The 20,656-nt window shown below is 36.7% G+C and overlaps 1 pseudogene; it reads left to right on the forward strand.

Moving 5' to 3' along the window:
• LOC120187831 lies at positions 1–10,519 on the forward strand (annotated as a pseudogene).
• Positions 10,520–20,656: the final 10,137 nt, after the last annotated feature.

Genomic DNA, 20,656 nt, shown 5'->3' on the forward strand with positions numbered 1-20,656 from the left:
ATGGAAGCTTGCTTTCTCTTATCAAATTCCTTCACTAAAAGCCTTGACATTGTGCCCTCAATCAAGCCTGCATCTCTCCTCTTTCCTAAGAAGAACTCCCACTCTAGGAAACTTGCTTTCCCATCTTTTACAACATGTAAGTTCTTAAACTCCCTTATTTTGATGTATTTTCATAATCATATTTAAAAGATTTTGGGTATCAATTATTGAACATGTTTAGTTGGAAAAAAGCATTTTTGCCTAGTTATGTAATAATTTGCCAATGATAGGCTACCATCTGGGCTCATCTTCACCGATGGATGACCTTGATTCTGATTGGCGGTCCTTCAGAGCAAAACTAGTAGCCATAGAAAAAGCATCAAAGCCAGAGGACTCTTCATCATTGACGGATCCTAATACAATAGTGGATCATCCTCCATCAGTTCCAGTTAGTGACAAATGGGTCCACACCATCCATGAGCTCGAAAAGGGCTGTCTACTCATCGCAACCGAGAAGCTCGATGGAGTCCATATTTTCGAAACGAGCGGTGATCCTACTCTTGTCAACAGAGCCCATAGGCCTATCTGGGATCATCCTGAATAGACCATCCCTTATTTCGATTCACCAATCCTGGACATTGGGGGGCATTTTTGGACAGGCCGTTGTTTTTTGGTGGACCATTAGAAGAAGGGTTATTTCTGGTGAGTCCGAAAAAGGATGGTGATGGCGCGGGTGTAGACATCTAATTTCGTTCTTTTCTTTTATTAATACTACATATTATATTATATTTTGTTTACATTAATATAATTTTATTATTTTATTATTTATTTACATGATTCAGGCCCAAACCCCGTGGCCCGTTTGATGACCCACCAGACCCGTGAATCAACCCCACAGCCTGCAAAAAATTGGGGTTTACGAGCCTTAACTTTCCCATCCTCAAGCAGCAGTCGCCTCAACCGTTCCAGCACTCCAACAACACCGCTTCTCACGCAACAACCCGTTGAAGTCCCTTCCTTTCACGCGGCTACACCAAGTCCTCCAGCGAACGAGCAGCATCACCAATAAATAAACAAAGTCGTGTGTTAGTAGGATTCAATAACAACCAATAAATCAATGGATTTTCAGTTTACATCAAAGACCAAAAATAGTAAATTCTTTGCTATAAATAAAGATGTAAATTAGATTGAAGGGGACACGAAAAGTACACAAAATATACGAGAGATATACGGAGTAACATACCTTGGAACCGAGTTGATTTGACGGTTCAATAGCGAGATTGAAGGCAAGAACCGAATTGTTTCAGCCTTGATTCATCACCATTTACGCATTCTCTTCAAAATCAAAGCTCAAATCTGTGTTGAGGAAGGAAAGGCGCGTCGATTGGTGGTCGTCTCGTCCCCTTTTATCGCCGACGAGCGGTGGTTGACGGTGGTCCAATGCGGTTTCGAGGCGGGCTTGTGACTGGGGAGGATTTTAGAGAGAAGGTTTCCAGAACCTCTCCCCCCTATCTTTTTAGCAACAAAGGATGAAAATGAGAGACTTAGGTCTCATAACTAGGTAAAAGGGAGTTATATACTGGCCTTAAAACGACCTCGTTTCGGCCAATCTCATCCGCGTGTTATGTTTTTAAGGGGTAATGGCGCGTTTAGTCCCTCACGCTTTGTAATCTTATTGTTTAATCACCCATTGATATTTTTAATGTTCTGTTTTGGGCATTTTATTTCTCTCTTTAACGTTTTAATCCTATATTATATATTATACCATTTTATCAAGGTTCGAATTTGGGAAGTAATATTTGCAATTCTTCTGTTTTAATCCTTTCTGCTTTTCTATTATTATTATTTTTCTTCACGTTTTTAATTTAATTCTTCTATTTTATTTTATTATTATTTTTATATTTTTAAACTAACTTTTTATTATTATTTTATTATTTATTTCTTATTTTATTTATGTATCTTTTTTGGTTTATTAATCTTCTAATGTATATATATTTATTTTTTTATCATTATTTTTTCTTTTTTTAAAATACCTTATATATATATATTTTAGTTTTTTTTACTATCTATTTTTTATTTATTTATTTTTATTAAATACTATATGTTATATATATATATATATATTATCTCCTATGTCCCTTTTTGTCTTGATGTCCCCTCTCTTTTTGACTAAAATTTTAGCTTTTTATTTTTTTGGGTAAAGATGGTTTGAGTCAGTGGTTAGGTTTGATTTTTTGTTTATATTTCGTTTTTTAATGTTTTTTATTCTCTTATTTTTTTTTATTTCTTAATTTCTGTTATTTTTATTCATCTTTTATTGTTATATTAATATTTTTATTTATTCATTTTTTGTTTTCATATTTATTTAATTTTTCCCCTTTTGATCTATTTTTATTTTTACTTATTTTTTTCTTTTTCCCTTTTGATTGATTTTATTATTTATTATTTTTTTATTTTTTCTTTGCCCTTTGATTTATTTAATGTTTTTTATTATTTGTTATCTAACATTTTTACCCTTTTTTTAGAGAAAATTAAATCAATCAAAGGTAAATAATTCGAATCGAATGCTTTTAAATTTTAATTTTATTTTCAAATTTTCGCAATTAAGACAATCGACAAATTAATTAGTACCGAAAGGGCGGTTCAAGGGTGCTAATCCTTCCTTGACCGTAACCGACTCCCGAACCCGACATATTTCTGGTAAAACGCGGATCAGGTAAGATGGTGTCCGATCCACCTAAATGTTTTTTAAAGTGATCGGTGGCGACTCTAACCCATTCATTCACGTCAAAGCCCAATTTGGGGCCCAACCGAAAGACGGCCGCGATAGCTTGGCGACTTTACTGGGGACATGTAAGTGAGTCAGGCCGAATTTAATTTTCAGTTGTCTTTTTTTAGCGAAAATTACAAGTTTAAATTTTAATTTATTTATTCGATTCCAATTATTTATCTTTGATTATTTTTTAAGTAAATAGTTGTACTGACGTTTTTTTTCAATGATTTCAGATTTTTGAAAAAGTTTATATCTCAGGTTCTATACCCGAGCTCCAAACCCTTTTAAGTGGGGGTGAAAGCGACGCATTCGTGGGAATTTATTCTCCGTATGGGCATAAGGGAATGTGTCATCTCGAGTTTAACTTAGTCCACACAAGCCTGTGATGGGTTTAGCACTAAGGGTCTGGTAAGCCCAAGGGGGCACCAGCAAGGAGAACTTGAGTACCTTTTTTAAAATCTAAACCGGGAGAGTACAGGGAATTAAAGCCCACCCCAAAACCTCATTCCAAACCTTAGGCTGCTTTGATTTTATTTCCTGCTTTACTCTCTGTTCAAAGCATGTGAACTAGACAAATATGCGGTTAGGATTTGTTTGAAATTAGCATGCGGGATAGAGATCATGTCCGGGTAAGAATTAAAGCATGTGGGGTAGATATCATGTGGGGTAGGATTTTTCATTTTTATTATTTTGATTTACCTCACTAACTCTTTTCATTTATGTATTCTTTTCTTTTATTTTCATCACTTGCATCATTTAAAAGAGGTGTTGATTCACCAAAAATGTGTTTGTTAAACATGAATAATCTGTATTAATGGACAAAGAGGTAGTAATATAAGAGATGAAAATACAGAGGGCAGTCTACAAGGCGACTTTGTGTCACATTCAATCCAGAAGTCGTGGTGCTCACAATTGAAGAGTATATCACTCTGCTACATTATAAAAGAACTCAGAATGAACCGGATCTACATCAAGCACAAAGAAATCCTATCTTTGAAGAACTGACTGGCAGAGGTTGCAGGGCCAAGATGAAGGTTACTGATCTTGGGAGTCCCTTCAAAGACAACAATGGCAAAATGATGGCTGAAATTGGAGACCATTGCTGACGAATTCAAGAAACATACAAATAAACTTCACATAGTTCCTATCAATTAAGGGCTTCGATGACGTATTCGTTGGGAACAGGTTTAACAAAAGATAAATGCCAGAGATGCAGTCATTCGAGACTTCTTGGGCCAGTACAAAAGGCAACTCAACATTTGCACGGTTTATCCAGAGAAACCAGAGCGGTTCGACATGTTATTCAACCGGTGACAGACGAAGGCAGATGACTAGTCAACATGTCAGAAGCTGTTAGGATATTTTTGTCTCTTAAAAGATAAAACACGTTTGTCCCCAATAAGGATTATTTCTAATAACAGACACATTTTTGGATAAATGCCTCGAACATTGCATGCATCATGCATTCATGCATATTTCACATTATTTTTCTCTTTTTTTTATTACATTCACATGTCTCATAAAAAATGAGAACATTTCGATCCTATGACATATAAGGAGCTTTACCAACAGTTGTTTGACACACATGTGGTGTCACCATATCCAGATAAATCCATGAAGCCCCATACCCCAGGTAGTATGATGAGAACGCTCATTGTGAATATCATAGCGGTGTCTCAGGGCACACTATCGAGAACTACTCCACATTCAAGAGAATCGTACAGAAAATACATAACAAGAATTGGATCGACTTCAACAACTCGGGGGCATCCAAGTGAGGCAGATCATTTCATCATTTGAGATATTCTGTTTGAATTTGTTTTTTCATTTTTTCTCAAGTTTTTGTAAGGACTTTTAAACAAATTTATGTTACTTTAAAGATGTTAAGCAATGAATCACATTTGCAAACTTGCAATTCTTTGAATATCATATGAATTAAGAAACTCTATAAATGATTCAAAGTTACAGATCTTTCACGAAGTAACAAGATTTAAAACAAGGACTTTGACCTTACCCATAATATACACTTAAACACCGTACCCTGCTCTTGCAATTAACCAATGTAACCTTTTCCTTTCATAAGGTGCGGATAATATGGGGCATCATTTGCGTATGACAATTACTATACTTTTTGTTTAAGACATTCAATGATGATGTGATGATCATGATCTTCACAGATGGAATAGTCAAGTAGGTAAATCTAGTTTAGGTCAGTTACTTGGAAATTGAACTCTAAAGATGAGATTCATTGACTTTCAAAAACACCTAGACTATAATAGGTTCTTCTTGACAATCTTAAGAAATTAAATCCGCAAAGCTGAGCTATTCCACTAAGGTAATTGGTTATAGAGGAAACTTGAAAGCCCTGGCCTTATGAATAGATTATGTTCAAACCATGACATTACTCGAACACTTGGCAATTCGGTGTTTGATTCACTGCTATTGTCCTACCGAAGATTTTGTGATGAGATGAACCCATCAGTTAACTTGATAAAAATGATTATAATGTTAAGCTATCCCTCTAAAGCAATTGGTTAAACGCCCCAGCTTTATGGATTCAGCTAACTAAAAAATGACAAATTAAATCAAATTTATCAAAGCAAGAAATTTTCGGTAATGATGGACTAAGGGAGTTAAGGAACACCTGTTATAGTCAACTACACACGAGCACTCAAGAATTTCATTTTTAGACCGATATTTTTTGCACTGCCTTTGTTAGAGGAGCCTACAAAGCTTGAACAAATGGAAGATTTCAAAGGACCGAAATAAAAGGTCTAGTAATTGATCATGCTAGTTGCGTCATTTTTTCCGCACCCAATTGAAATGCCAAAGCATGTTGTGATATTAAAAAAATGACATTTTGGGTTACCGAAACCTTAGAAAGGAGGCCAACCTAAAGCCAACTCATCAATTTGAACATTTTTCAAATAGCTGTAACTCTGAAAGCATTAAAAGAGCTCTTGATTCCTTTGATATTCTTTGAACTCACGTTTACAATTTGATTCAATTGCGAACAATATTTTACAACATTTTTATCATTTTCCCTCCTAAAACAAGAAAAATGAGAAAAACATTTTCAAACAGAACAGTCTCAGATATAAAAGGTCTGTAAAGCCCAAGCTTGAAAAAAGGATGGGGCACGATCGATTCTATGGACCAGATTGGCAGACAAAACACGAGACTCCAGTCCAAGAGATAAAACATGATTCATTCATGTTGCATGCATCTTAGACATACCTAGGTGCATCACATTCATCATTTTAGCATACAAGATTTTTCCAACTTTTAGAGTCAAGTTTTTACTTCAGGATGAAGGACACTCGATTCGCAAGCGCCTTTAGAGAACGATGGTGGTTACTTAACTCAGTAGTGAGAAGCTACACCTCAACCGACTTGACATATCTACAGATCTCAGAACTAATTTCAGATAGGTTCGAGAACCAATTCAGATCAAATCCAGTTCAGCTAAACTCAATAATGAGAAACATGTTTCCAATTAATGTCTTCAAGCCAGATTTCAATTCTACAATGGAAGATATCCGGCAGACAGAATTTATCAGTGGACTTTCCCGTGAAGATGAGTCATCCCAAAAATCATATTACTTGGTTTAGACCCGCTCAGAGGAACCACCTGAAGAACTATGATCGGCTTAGACCTGTGAAGGGAAGCCATTTTTTTAAGATAACATTTGCAGCATAACTCAAGGCTAGAAGGGTTATCTGCCAACAAAGACCTTCGAGTTCGACTATGCTCAGCTCCAAGGCACATTATTTGCAACATAGCTCAAGGCAAGAAGGGCTATTTGCCAACAAAGACCTTCGAGTTCGACTACGCTCATCTCCAAGGCACATCATTTACAGCATAACTTAAGTTGAGAAGGGCTATCTGCCAAAGACCCTTGAGTTTGATTACACTCAACTTCGAGGGCGCATCATTTGCAGCATAACTCAAGGCTAGAAGGGTTATTTATGACCAAAAGACCTTCGAGTTCGACTACGCTTAGCTCTAAGGCATATCATTTGAAGCATAACTTAAGTCGAAAAGGGTTATCTGCCAACCAAAGACCTTCGAGTTCGACTACGCTCAGCTCTAAGTCAAATCATTTATAGCATAGCTTAAGTCGAGAAGGGCTATTTGCCAAAAACCCTCGAGTTCGATTACACTCAGGTCCGATGGCACATCATTTACAGCATAACTTAAGGCTAGAAGATTTATCTGTCAATAAAAACCTTTGAGATTATTTCCCTTGAAACAAATTTTCTCTCTTGAGACAGTTTCTCTCGAAACAAATTTTGTCTCTCTTGAGACAGTTTCCCTTAAAACAAGTTTCCTCTCCCTTGAGACAGTTTCCCTTGAAACAAATTTTGTCTCTCTTGAGACAGTTTCCCTCTAAACATATTTGGTCTCCCTTGAGATAATTTCCCTTAAAATAAATTTCGTCTCCCTTGAGACAGTTTCCCTTGAAACAAATTTCGTCTCCCTTGAGACAATTTCCCTTTAAACAAATTTCGTCTCCCTTGAGACAGTTTCCCTTTAAACAAATTTTCTCTCTTAAGACAGTTTCCCTTGAAACATATTTTGTCTCTCTTGAGACAGTTTCCCTTGAAACAAATTTCGTCTCCCTTGAGACAATTTCCCTTGAAACAAAATTTGTCTCTCTTGAGACAGTTTCCCTTGAAACATATTTTGTCTCTCTTGAGACAGTTTCCCTTGAAACAAATTTCGTCTCCCTTGAGACAATTTCCCTTGAAACAAATTTTGTCTCTCTTGATACAGTTTCCCTTGAAACACATTTTGTCTCTCTTGAGACATTTTCCCATGAAACAAATTTTGTCTCTCTTGAGACAGTTTCCTTTAAAACAAATTTTTGTCTCTTTTGAGACAGTTTCTCTTGAAACACCACTCTTTGAATATATTTTTCTTGAAACAAAATTTTGTCTCCCTTGAGACAGTTTCTCTTGAAAAAAAACCTTTGAAATTGTTTCTCTTAAAATAAAAAAAACCTTTGGAAAATGTTTCTCTTGAAACACAAAACCTTCGAGTTTGATTTCATTCAGCTCGAGGGCCTATCAACTACACGGTGGAGTCAAGAAACTATTTTCCAGTTAAATTTTTAACCAAGGTCTTTATCCGAGAAGAAGACCGGAGTTGACTACAATTTGGCAATAAAAAGCCACATTCCGATTTAAACTCTGAATAGCGGTTTCAATTCCATATCATTTCAAGATGGACCCGACTTCACAACTAAGGAGCCATCCACAACTCAAATCGTAGGGAGTTATTCTTAATTGAAATATCAGAATCAATTTACAACTCCACCGAACGAAATTTGTGTCATTTTCTCTTTGTCCTATTTTTCGTTCCACGAAAAAGGACAAAGAGGGGCAGCTGTAGACACCTAATTTCGTTCTTTTCTTTTATTAATACTATATATTATATTATATTATATTATATTTTGTTTACATTAATATAATTTTTTTATTTTTTTTATTTATTTACATGATTCAGGCCCAAACCCCGTGGCCTGTTTGATGACCCACCATACCCGTGAATCAGCCCCATGGCCTATAATAGATTGGGGTTTACGAGCCCTAACTTTCCCATCCTCAAGCAGTAACCGCCTCAACTGTTCCAGCCCTCCACCAGCGCCGCTTCTCACACAACAACCCGTTGAAGTCCCCCCTTTCACGCAGCTACACCAAGTCCTCCGGCGAACGAGGAGCATCACCAACAAATAAGCAAAGTCGTGTGTTAGTAGGATTCAACAACAACCAATAAATCAGAGGATTTTCAGTTTACATCAAAGACCAAAAATAGTAAATTCTTTGCTATAAATAAAGATGTAAATCATATTGAAGGGGACACGAAAAGTACAAAAAACATACGAGAGATATACAGAGTAACATGCCTTGGAACCGAGTTGATTTGACGGTTCAGTAGCAAGAAAGCTGAATCGTTTCGGCCTTGATTCATCACCATTTACGCATTCTCTTCAAAATCAAAGCTCAGATCTGTATTGAGGAAGGGAAGACGCGTCGATTGTTGGTCATCTCATCCCCTTTTGTTGCTGGCGAGCGGCGATTGACAGTGGTCCAAGGCGGTTTCGCGGCGGGCTTGTGACTGGGGAGGATTATGGAGAGAAGATTTCTAGAACCTCTTCCCCTCTCTCTCTTTTTAGCAACAAATGATGAAAATGAGAGACTTGGGTCTCATAACTAGGTAAAAGGGAATTATATACTGGCCTTAAAACGACCCCGTTTCGACCAATCTCATCAGCGTGTTCTATTTTTAAGGGGTAATGGCGCGTTTAGTCCCTCACGTTTTGTAATCTTATTGTTTAATCACCCATTGATATTTTAAATGTTCTATTTTGGACAGTTTATTTCTCTCTTTTACGTTTTAATCCTATATTATATATTATACCATTTTATCAAGGTTCGAATTTGGGAAGTAATATTTGCAATTCTTCTGTTTTAGTCCTTTCTTCTTTTCTATTATTATTTTTCTTCACGGTTTTTATTTAATTCTTCTATTTTATTTTATTATTTTTTTTAAAACTAACTTATTATTATTATTATTTTATTTATTTCTTATTTTATTTATGTATCTTTTTTGGTTTATTAATCTTCTAATGTATATATATTTATTTTTTATCATTATGTTTTCTCTTTTTTTTAAAATACCGTATATATATATTTTTAGTTTTTTATTTTATTCTTTTTTACTATATATTTTTTATTTATTTATTTTTATTAAATACTATATGTTATATATATATATTATCTCTTATGTCCATTTTTGTCTTGATGTCCCCTATCGTTTTGACTAAAATTTCCTCTTTTTATTTTTTTCGGTAAAGATAGTTTGAGTTGTTGGTTAGGTTTTTTTTTCTTTGTTTATATTTCATTTTTAAATGTTTTTTATTATCTTATTTATCATTATTATTTTTCTTAATTTCAGATATTTTTATTCATCTTTTATTGTTATATTAATATTTTTATTTATTCATTTTTTGTTTTCATATTTATTTAATTTTCCCCCTTTTGATCTATTTTTATTTTTACTTATTTTTTTCTTTTTCCCTTTTGATTGATTTTATTATTTATTATTTTTTTTATTTTTTCCTTTGCCCTTTGATTTATTTAATATTTTTTATTATTTGTTATCTAACATTTTTACCCTTTTTTAGAGAAAATTAAATCAATTAAAGGTAAATAATTCGAATCGAATGCTTTTAAATTTTAATTTTAAATTTTCGCAATTAAGACAATCGACAAATTAATTGGTATTGAAAGGGCAATTCAAGGGTGCTAATCCTTCCTTGACCGTAACCGACTCCCGAACCCGACATATTTCTGGTAAAACGCAGATCAGGTAAGATGTTGTCCGATCCACCTAAATATTTTTTAAAATGATCGGTGGCGACTCTAACCCATTCATTCACGTAGAAGCTCAATTCGGGACCCAACCGAAAGACGGCCGCGACAGCGGAGAAGAGCGGAGTTTTCAAAGAAGTGATGGAAGGGTTATATTATGGAACGAAAGAGAGCGTGTGGTGCGTCTGAGATGAAGAGAAATGTGATAGGGGCAGGGGAGTTGAGGTTCTTTGATGGGAATTGTGGGTGGGAGAAAGAGCAGTTGAATGAAGAAATTAAGGCTGGTTATTGGACAATTGCAGTCTTGATGTCATTGGTCTTGAAAGTGTAGCAAGTGTTGGGCTTTGGGATGAAATTCTTAGGCTGTTGGGCCCTAAAAAGGTTTGGTAAAAGGGCAAAATGTGCTCGGATTACCAACCCGATTAACCGATCCGATGTAAATTAAATATTATTGGAATCCGAATTCATTAAAAAGTAAATTTAAAATCTACAAATATTCGAAGCCATACACATGAATAGGGTAAGTTTCATCATATGTCATTTTATTTTTCAGTTAGCATCGAAAATTCTGACACAAACTCCGAGAAAACAGAAAACATATGCATTTAACTTTGCACAAAGGAAAACAACTCTCAGTGATGCTAAATGTTGAGTGTTGTAACTAACACCCCAAAAAAAGGCAAATCTAGTGTTGCATATAACTTATTCATCCAAAAGAAACTGATTCAAAACCAAACTATTGTTTCCAACGAAGTCATTGTATTAAATTATGTAAAGCTTACCAACTTTAAGCAGTGGTCGGGCCAAGGACAGCAGTCTTGGAAACAAGATCAAATGAAACTCCATTCTCTTGCAGTCGCTCTTGGAGATCCGGACCAAAGATGATGCCGGGGGTATATACTCCTCCCTTCGGCAGGTTTTCACGTTGGCTCAAAACTATGAGAGCACATTGAATTAGACTTATTGGAGTAGTCACATACCCAATCTCTGGTCCCGTTACTCTCGTTATGATTTGCACGTCAGGTTTCGAGTTCCTTTCTGAACCAGGATACTATCACTGAAACCGTATCCAACAAACCACATTTTAAATGATGCGCTTCTCACCTCTTCCTCCGTGGGACCCATCTTTCGGAACCACCCAAAGCTGAAAAATGAGGGAAACTTTAAGAGAAGCCACCTCCCGAAGAAAATCTACTTAAGACTCCAATGAAAATCCCAACTCCAATGTTCCGATAGATGCCTAAAAGGGTTTTAGATGCTATTTTCACTCCAAAATGAGCTGGCTTCATTGATGACCAGTAGACCTCCCTCTTTCCGGTATGTTCAGGACTCTCATTAACCCCAGGGAGACCACGGGGGTTCTCCATCAGAGTGACAAGAGTCCTTCGAACAATAACAGCATCTGCAGAGGGTAGCCTTACAGTGTTGTGAAATTTGGGTTAATTTCCACCAATAACAATTCACCTTTTCAATTATTATCTAGGTGACTAGTGTGAAAACGATTGTACTAAAAATCACCCCAAGGTAGATTCTCAGGAAAGAGGAGGGGTCACAATGGTCCCTCTTAAAACCCACTTTCCTTAGACAGAACTACCAAGACAAGTAATTTTAATAGGACAATAATTAACAACAACTATATCCGATAATAGCTATTAAATAGACATAAAAGAGAACACCAAAATATTTCACTAATAGAGGAAATATTACAAAGAGAGAAAGAATACAAATAGCCTTTAAAATAGAAGAAGGCTTATATTTGTGGGATGATTAACTAAGGAGGATGAGGGCTTTATTTATAACAAAAGAATTTCCCCTCCTCCTTATACACAACCAATGTGGGACTTTTGCCAAAAACCAACAAATCTCCACCTTGGCAAATTCCACACACATCTCTAAAAAAACAATATTTTAATTTGTAACAATATTGACTAAGTCTAAACAATGTTTAAACTTGACCGCAGTTACCACTTTTTCAACATATCAGCAAGATTCTCAGTGGTCCGAATCTTCTGGATTATGACTCCACCTTCTTCTAGAATCTCTCGTACAAAGTGATATCGAACATCGATGTGCTTCGTCCTTGCATGGTAAACCTGGTTCTTTGCTAAATGAATAGCACTCTGACTGTCACAGTGCACTTTGATGTGCTTTTGTTCCATTCCCAATTCACCAAGCAACCCTTAAAGCTAAATTGCCTCCTTCACAGCCTCTGTAACTGCCATATACTCTGCCTCTGTAGTAGACAAAGCCACTGTTGACTGTAAGGTGGACTTCCAACTGACTGGTGCCTTTGCAAATGTAAACACATAACCAGTAGTTGATCGACGCTTGTCCAAATCACCTGCATAGTCTGAATCACAATACCCAAATACACACTGACCATCTTGTTTGTCCTGCTGAAAGACCAAACCAACATCTACGGTGTTCAGAATATACCGCATAATCCATTTCACAGCTTGCCAATGCTCATTTCCAGGATCATGCATATACCTGCTCACAACCCCAATTGCCTGTGAAATATCGGGTCTCGTACACACCATTGCATACATCAAGCTACCAACAACACTTGCATACGGAACCTTTGACATGTATTCCCGTTCTGCATCATCCTTAGGTGACATGGATGCACTGAGCTTGAAATGAGGAGCAAGAGGTGTACTAACTGGTTTTGACATCTCATTTATGCCAAAACGTTTTAGTACCTTCCTCAGATATTCTTTCTGAGACAAACAAATCCTCCCCAATTTCTTATCCCTTGATATCTCCATGCCTAGAATCTTCTTCGCTTCACCAAGATCCTTCATCTCAAACTCCCTATTCAATTGAGTCTTTAGTTTCGCAATTTCTGTCTGACTCCTGGAAGCTATCAGCATATCATCAACATAAAGAAGAAGATATATATATGATCCGTCTTCTAGCTCACGTAAATACACACAATGATCATATTTGCTTCATGTGTACTTCTGCCCTATCATAAACTTGTCAAATCCCTTGTACCACTGCCTTGGAGATTGCTTCAATCCGTACAATGATTTTTCTAATTTGCACACCATCTCTTCTTTTTTTAGCAACTTTGAATCCATCTGGCTGAGCCATGTAGATTTCCTCATCCAAGTCTCCATGTAAAAATGCAGTTTTTACATCCATCTGAACTAGTTCCAAATCCAACTGCGCTACCAAAGCCAACAAAATTCTGATGGAGGAATGTTTTACAACTGGAGAAAATACTTCATTATAATCAACTCCCTCCGTTTGAGCGTAGCCTTTAGCCACCAATCTTGCTTTGTAGCGGATGTTATTTTTGTCAGGAAATCCATCTTTCTTTGCATATACCCACTTGCACCCAATTGCCTTTTTCCCTTCGGAAGACTAGCTAGTTTCCACGTCTGATTCTTTTGAAGGGATTGCATTTCTTCATTCATGGCGATCCTCCACTGTTTATGTTCTGAACTTTGAATTGCTTCATTAAAAGTGGCAGGAACGTCATCAATTGCAATTGGTGATGCAAAAGAGACCATATCAGTATAACGAGCAGGTTGTCTAATGGTCCTCTTTCCCTTTCTGAGTGCAATTGATTCATGTTGCTGTGAAGGTTCTTGGGTCTGAACCTCTTCTTCATCTGACTCTTCTTCTACCATAGGAGAGTCAACATCAGTTTCTTTACTGGTTGGGACAAATTTGCTTCCTTCAAACTCCACCTGTTTGGGAGTTCCATCTGTCTGCTCCAATTTTTCTAAAGTCACCTTTCTCAACATGGTAGATTCATCAAAGGTAATATTCCTGCTGAAGATTATTTTCTTTGTTTCTGGACAACAAAGACGATAGCCTTTCACACCAGAGGTGATCCCCATAAAGATCGCATTCTTTGCTCTTGGATCCAGCTTTGACTCCTTAACATGGTAGTATGCAGTGGAACCAAACACATGTAAGGAATCATAATTGTAGCAGGTACTCCAAACCATTTCTCTAATGGTGTTTTACCACCAATAGCAGTCGATGGTAAGCGGTTGACAAGGTGACAAGCATAGACCAAAGCCTCAGCCCAAAATTCTTTGCCTAACCCAGCATTAGACAACATACACCGAACCTTCTCCACTAATGTCCGGTTCATACGCTCTGCCACCCCATTCTGTTGTGGTGTACCTCTGACAGTGAAGTGCCTAACAATACCTTCCTCTTCACAGATTTTCAGAAATGGATCATTTTTGTACTCTCCACCATTGTCTGTACGGAGACGTTTGATTTTTCTGCCTGTTTGAGTCTCCATCATCTTTTTCCATTTAAGGAAAAATCTAGCACCTCATCCTTTGTTTTCATTGGATACACCCAAACTCTCCGGGAAAAATCATCAACAAAGGTGACATAATAGTGTGTGCCTCCTAATGAAGTTGTCTTGGAAGGCCCCCATACATCTGAATGAACATAATCCAAAATACCTTTAGTATCATGGATTGCTGTTCCAAATTTCACCCTCGTCTTCTTCCCTTTGATGCAATGCTCACAAAAAGCTAATTTGCAAGCCCGAGCAACCTTCAATAATCCTTGATCTATCAGTAATTTTTCACCAACATGCCCCAAGCGCATATGCCATAACCTGGTTGCTTCTGACTCCTGTTCATCAGTAGAAGCTGGCACTGCTGCTGTCCCAACAATTGTATTACCCAGAAAGTAATACACATTGTTTCTTTTTCGGATTCCCTTCATTATCACCAGTGCACCAGAGATAATCCTCATAATCCCATCTTTTGCCCTCACTTCTAAAGATAATCCTCATAATCCCATCTTTTTCCCTCACTTCTAAACCTTTTGACTCTAAGGTTCCCACAGAGATGAGATTTCTCATTAAATCTGGTACATAATGGACACCTGTTAAGGTTCTGATTGATCCATCCTGATTCCTCAAGTGAATTGAACCAATCCAAGTGTGTCAAGAGGGGAATTATTTGCTGTGTAGACAATCCACCTTTTAGTTCTTTAAAATCAAAGAACCATTCTCTATTGGGGGTCATATGGTGGCTACAAGCTGAATCTAACAGCCATGAACTGGAACAGCTGGTTGATGACGTAGCAGCGAATGTGAAATCTGAATCTCCATCATCATACTCGACCATATTTGATTCTGAGACAACCTTCCCCCTTTCAGGTTTGCCTTTATTCTTTAGCTTGGGACATTATTTCTTCCAGTGCCCTTTTTCTCGACAAAAGGCACATTCATCTTTTCTCAATCTGGACTTTGACTTTGATCTCCTCTGTTTCCTTTATTCTAACTCTTGGAACGGCCTCTAACAACAAGAGCTTCTGCTTCGACACTTGTGTTTTCTTGTTTGTCTTTCTTTCTCAATTCATAACTATACAAGGCAGCAGTTACTTCACTGAGAGACACATCAACCTTCCCATGAAGTAAGTAGTTTCAAGATACTCAAACTCATCAGGAAGTGATCCCATCAACATCAGAGCCAGATATTCGTCTTCAAAAGTCACGTCTATATTCATCAGATCAGTCACCAGCTGATTAAAGCTAGTGATGGGATCATTCATAGTGGTACCTGGTACATAGTTGAAGCGGAACAATCTCTTTTTCATGTAGAGTTTGTTCTGACTGCTTTTCTTCAAAAATTTCTCCTCTAGTGCCTTCTATAATTTACTTGCAGAAGTTTCCTTAGAAAATGCATACTTCTGCTCTCTAGAAAGACACGATCGAATAGTACCACATGCCATTCTATTGATCCTCTTCCATTCTTTCTCCTCAACATCATCTGGTTTCTCTCATTCAATAGCAATGTCTAGACCCTGCTGAAATAGGGCATCTAGAACCTCGCTTTGCCACATGCCGAAATGACCGGTTCCATCAAAAAGCTCAACTGCAAATCTAACATTTGTCACAGCATTTCTTGCCAAAATTGAAGATGAAGAAGCGTCTGCCATTTCTGCTACAAATTCTATTTAATAGCTGCCAATGCGGAATGTCAATTATCCCAAGGAAATTTTTCTGATGTGGAAGATCAGCCTAAGCCGCAACCACAGAGCATACTAAAATAAACCAAGAGCGCTGATACCAATTGTTGTGAAATTTGGGTTAATTTCCACCAATAACAATTCACCTTTTCAACTATTATCTAGGTGACTAGTGTGAAAATGATTGTACTAAAAATCACCCCAAGGTAGATTCCCAGGAAAGAGGAGGGGTCACAATTGTCCCTCTTAAAACCCACTTTCCTTAGACAGAACTACCAAGACAAGTACTTTTAATAGGACAATAATTAACAACAACTATACCCGACAATAGCTATTAAATAGACATAAAAGAGAACACCAAAATATTTCACTAATAGAGGAAATATTACAAAGAGAGAAAGAATACAAATAGCCTTTAAAATAGAAGAAGGCTTATATTTGGGATGATTAACTAAGGAGGAGGAGGGCTTTATTTATAACAAAAGAATTTCCCCTCCTCCTTATACACAACCAATGTGGGACTTTTGCCAAAAACCAACATACAACCCTAAGACCAATTTTATCCTGGTATTCTACAGTTGGTCCTTTAGGAGGTGGTGGACCAGGAATCTGAAACCATAAAAGTAAACAATTGTTAAAAGACATTGTAAGAATATTCATGATTCGAAAAATTTCAACATTCAACAAGCAAGAATTAACTGGGGAATAGCATGATTCAAAACATAAGAATGAATTTTTAGGAAAATGAATTTCCCCCCCAAAGTTACAGCTCTCATTGTGGTTCCAGGAGTGATTCAAACTAGTCTTAATCTCGGAAAGCATCATATCAGCCTTGGGGACAGATTCTATGACCAATACTAGCAACAGATAACAATGCAAAACTAGGTTCCTATATTAAACATGCAATTCCAGAAAGATAAGCGAAATCAAATATAGCACAATATTGAAAACAGTGAACAAAAATGATGCTATCATGATTTACAGGCAACACCATTATAATCCAACCTGCCTATGCCTCTAATTGCAAGTAGACTGGAAGTTCAGCTAACCATTATCAGCAAGATCATTACCATTCCATCAACAATTCCGAATTATAGTAAATTTCACCAGAAACCTCATCCCTTTTATAGTTGTTGCCAGAATTAGTATTCCTACTACAAATCCCAGTGCTCTAAGAAGTAAGAAGATGCCTCCAAGGTAATGATGGGCTTTCTCTTAACATAAGCACCATCATTACCAATATCATATCCAGGGTTTTAAATAGAGTTTGCGATCACGTTTTCGGACGCCTCGCGTTTATCACGGTTGCGGATATAACGGATGCTATTGTGGTCATTGAGGATATCGCGATCGTGAATTTTTTTCGAAGGAGCTGATTTTTTTTAATAAAAAAATATGTTTTCTATAAAAAAAATTAAAATAAAGGAATAAGAGAGGAATAACAGTCCGCTATTGCCGCGATTGGCCGCGATCCGTTAAATTACGTCCTTGATCTACCGCTATTGGTGTGAACCCGTTTCACACTGTTATTTTCCGCGATGCGGTTTCAGACAACGCCGTAACCGCAATATAACGGCCGTAATACCGCTATTCGGCCGCTATTTAAAACCCTGATCATATCAACTACCATCATCATTGTCTATATTTGTGTCAGTACAATCCAGTAAATCAACATCGTTAGGTCTTGCAGCTAGCTTGTCCTAGTTTTATTACCACCAATCATGAATATTGTAAACAGATATAACCCCACTCAATAGTATAAAAATCATTTTATTATTTTCTATAGGCGATTTTATCGAAAAATCACCATGACAGAAAATAATTACATGTTAGGCATTTTTTTCTAAATTTTACCGATCTAGCACTCTTTCTAACCAGATGTGGATCGTCATCCGTGCCTTTCTGAGGTTTCGTCCTAGCTGGCACCATGTCATGAAAGGTGCGGATGGTCATCCGCACCTTATCTGAGCTGGCTCCACGTAGTGACAAGCGCGGATCATCTTCCACGCCTTTATGGGGCATCTGACACGCCTACGTAAGGCGCGTATCACCATCCGCACCTTCAATTATTGGTTCCAAAAATCTCGGCCTTTAAACTTTCCCCTAGCCTATAAATTACACCCCTTCTATGCATACATCATCACACCAATTCCTTATATTTTCACCAATTCCTTCGATCTTTTATTGTAAGGTAAACTTATTTTTTATTATATTATATTTATTTTATATATGATTATTTGAAAAAAAATTATTGTACTAATTATTTTGTATTATTTTTTGTGGTTGTAAAATTGGAAAGTGTGATCATACGTCGAGACATTTTTGCCGATACGATAATAATATAAAATTAATTTTTTTTTTAAATTATTGTGAATTTTTTAAAATTTTTATTAGGTTATATTTTAATACATATATGATTTATTTAATTAGGCATATTTCAGTTATTTTTTTTGCATATATATGACTCTCAATCTTTCAAACTCTCAGAATGACACATATTTCAGCTATTGTTTACTATGATGGAGAAATTTGAGAAGATGAAATCGGCGTCGTCTTCGCATCAAATCATTCTGTCAAAATATCCTTTAAGAGAAACATAACTCTTGAGGAGCTGATAACGAAGATTTCAAGGAAGTTTAATGTTGGAAGTACTAGAAGATTGTCCTTACTTCAATACAGATTTCCAATCGCAGTATTTCCATTAACTTATACAACGTTCAAACTATCCAACGATGACGATGTTGCTATGATGGTTGATTCTCAAAATCATTATTCAGACGTCGATACAGAGATGTATGCGAAATTTGTTGAAGTGTGTGTTCTTCGTGGTATGTCATTATGCTCCCACTATGTCCTGACTCAACAAGCTGATCAAGTGGACAACCCAACTCAAGTAATATGTAATAATTTTAACTCGTTAATGGGAAATCACATCATGGTTTCATCCCATCAAGTTCAATAGGGAGACATTCATCAGCAACTTCTTACGATCTGTATCGAGGTGGCTCCACAAACAATCCGTATGGCAACATCGGGTCCAGTTAAGGGGAAGACATTCATCTGCCAATTTCTTTGACCTTAATATGGAGATGCCCTCGACGCAGTAATCTGTGTAGTACCCATTTGACACGATGCCTTCAAGCTACAGGGGGATGCATTCAACTACGAGCTTCTTCGACCTCAATGTCGAGATGCTTCAACATAGACACCGATAATGATGATGTATATGAAGTTCCCACAAATATGGTACACATTGAACCTCCATCACACATGTATGAAGCTGACTATGGTGCAATGTACTGGCTAGGATTTGCGGATATGCCTAATGTCAGTGATTATGGATTTAACTCATCAGTCAATGGTGAGTTATATAAATGAATGGAATTTTCATGCAAAGAATAAGCGATGGTGGCAATTAAGGATTACAATATTCGTAATTTTATTCAGTCTATAGTTGATCGCTCTACCACCAAAAAGTATGTTTGCCACTATGTCCAACATGATAACGGATGCAATTGCATGGTTCACATATTAAAGAGGAAGATGAAAAACATTATATGGGAAATAACAATATACAACGGTCCTCACACATACTGTGCGGATGATGCCTATGATAAAAGCAAACTCTCATATAGCTATTGTTGTGTTGATTTCAGCTATACAATCGCAGTCTATACAGGAAAGCATGGAAGGCAAAGTAGAATGCCATTAACAAGCTTCACGGTGAATGGGATACATCTTACAATAAACTACCAAGTTGGTTTAGGGTGGTGCGCAGATTGAATCATGCGACAATTATCGACTTCAAAACTTTCCATGCAAACCACAATGATCGAGTGTTCGCGATCGATGCCAATTCTACTATCTTTTTTTGACTTACCCACAATGCATTAATGTTGTGAAATGCTGCAAGTTCGTGGTCCAAATCGACGGGACATTCTTGTATGGAAAATACAAGCAAGTTTTACTATTAGAAGTTGTCCAAGATGGTAATCGCAACATACTTCCAGTTGTTTTTCCCTTTTTGAAGGAGAAGATACATATTCTTGGGTTTTTTTCCTCAGAAACTTATGCTTACATGTTATCACGAGGGAAAAAGCTGTGTCATTTCAAATCGCCGAGCTGGGATCAAAGTAACAATGGATTCTTTGGGTCCAATGTGGCAACCACCCTATGTCCAACATCGATATTATATCCGAACATTGCTGCAAACTATCACAGAAAGTTTAAGAAGAATGATGAACACCAATTACTTGTGCGCAGGGGTATGTCAAAATGCTATTTTTTATTTCTCAATCATTTTCATTTTTATGGAAACAAAGTTAGTAAGTTTTACATTTGATGCTTAGGTTATGAACTATTACTTGAAACATTTGAGTTCATGCTTCAAGAGTTGCGAGGAAATAACGAGGAATGATACGATTACATCAGCCTCATCAATAAAGAAATGTGAACAAATGCATATGATGGTGGATATCGATCTAGACACATGACGACTAACTTGGATAAGGCTATCAATTTGACCTTAAAGGGGGCACGTCATTTATTAGTAACGACTTTGATATAAACGAT

The sequence above is a fragment of the Hibiscus syriacus genome, unplaced genomic scaffold, assembly GCF_006381635.1.
Source record: "Hibiscus syriacus cultivar Baekdansim isolate YM2019G1 unplaced genomic scaffold, ASM638163v2 tig00113726_pilon, whole genome shotgun sequence".
NCBI classification, from domain to species: domain Eukaryota; kingdom Viridiplantae; phylum Streptophyta; class Magnoliopsida; order Malvales; family Malvaceae; genus Hibiscus; species Hibiscus syriacus.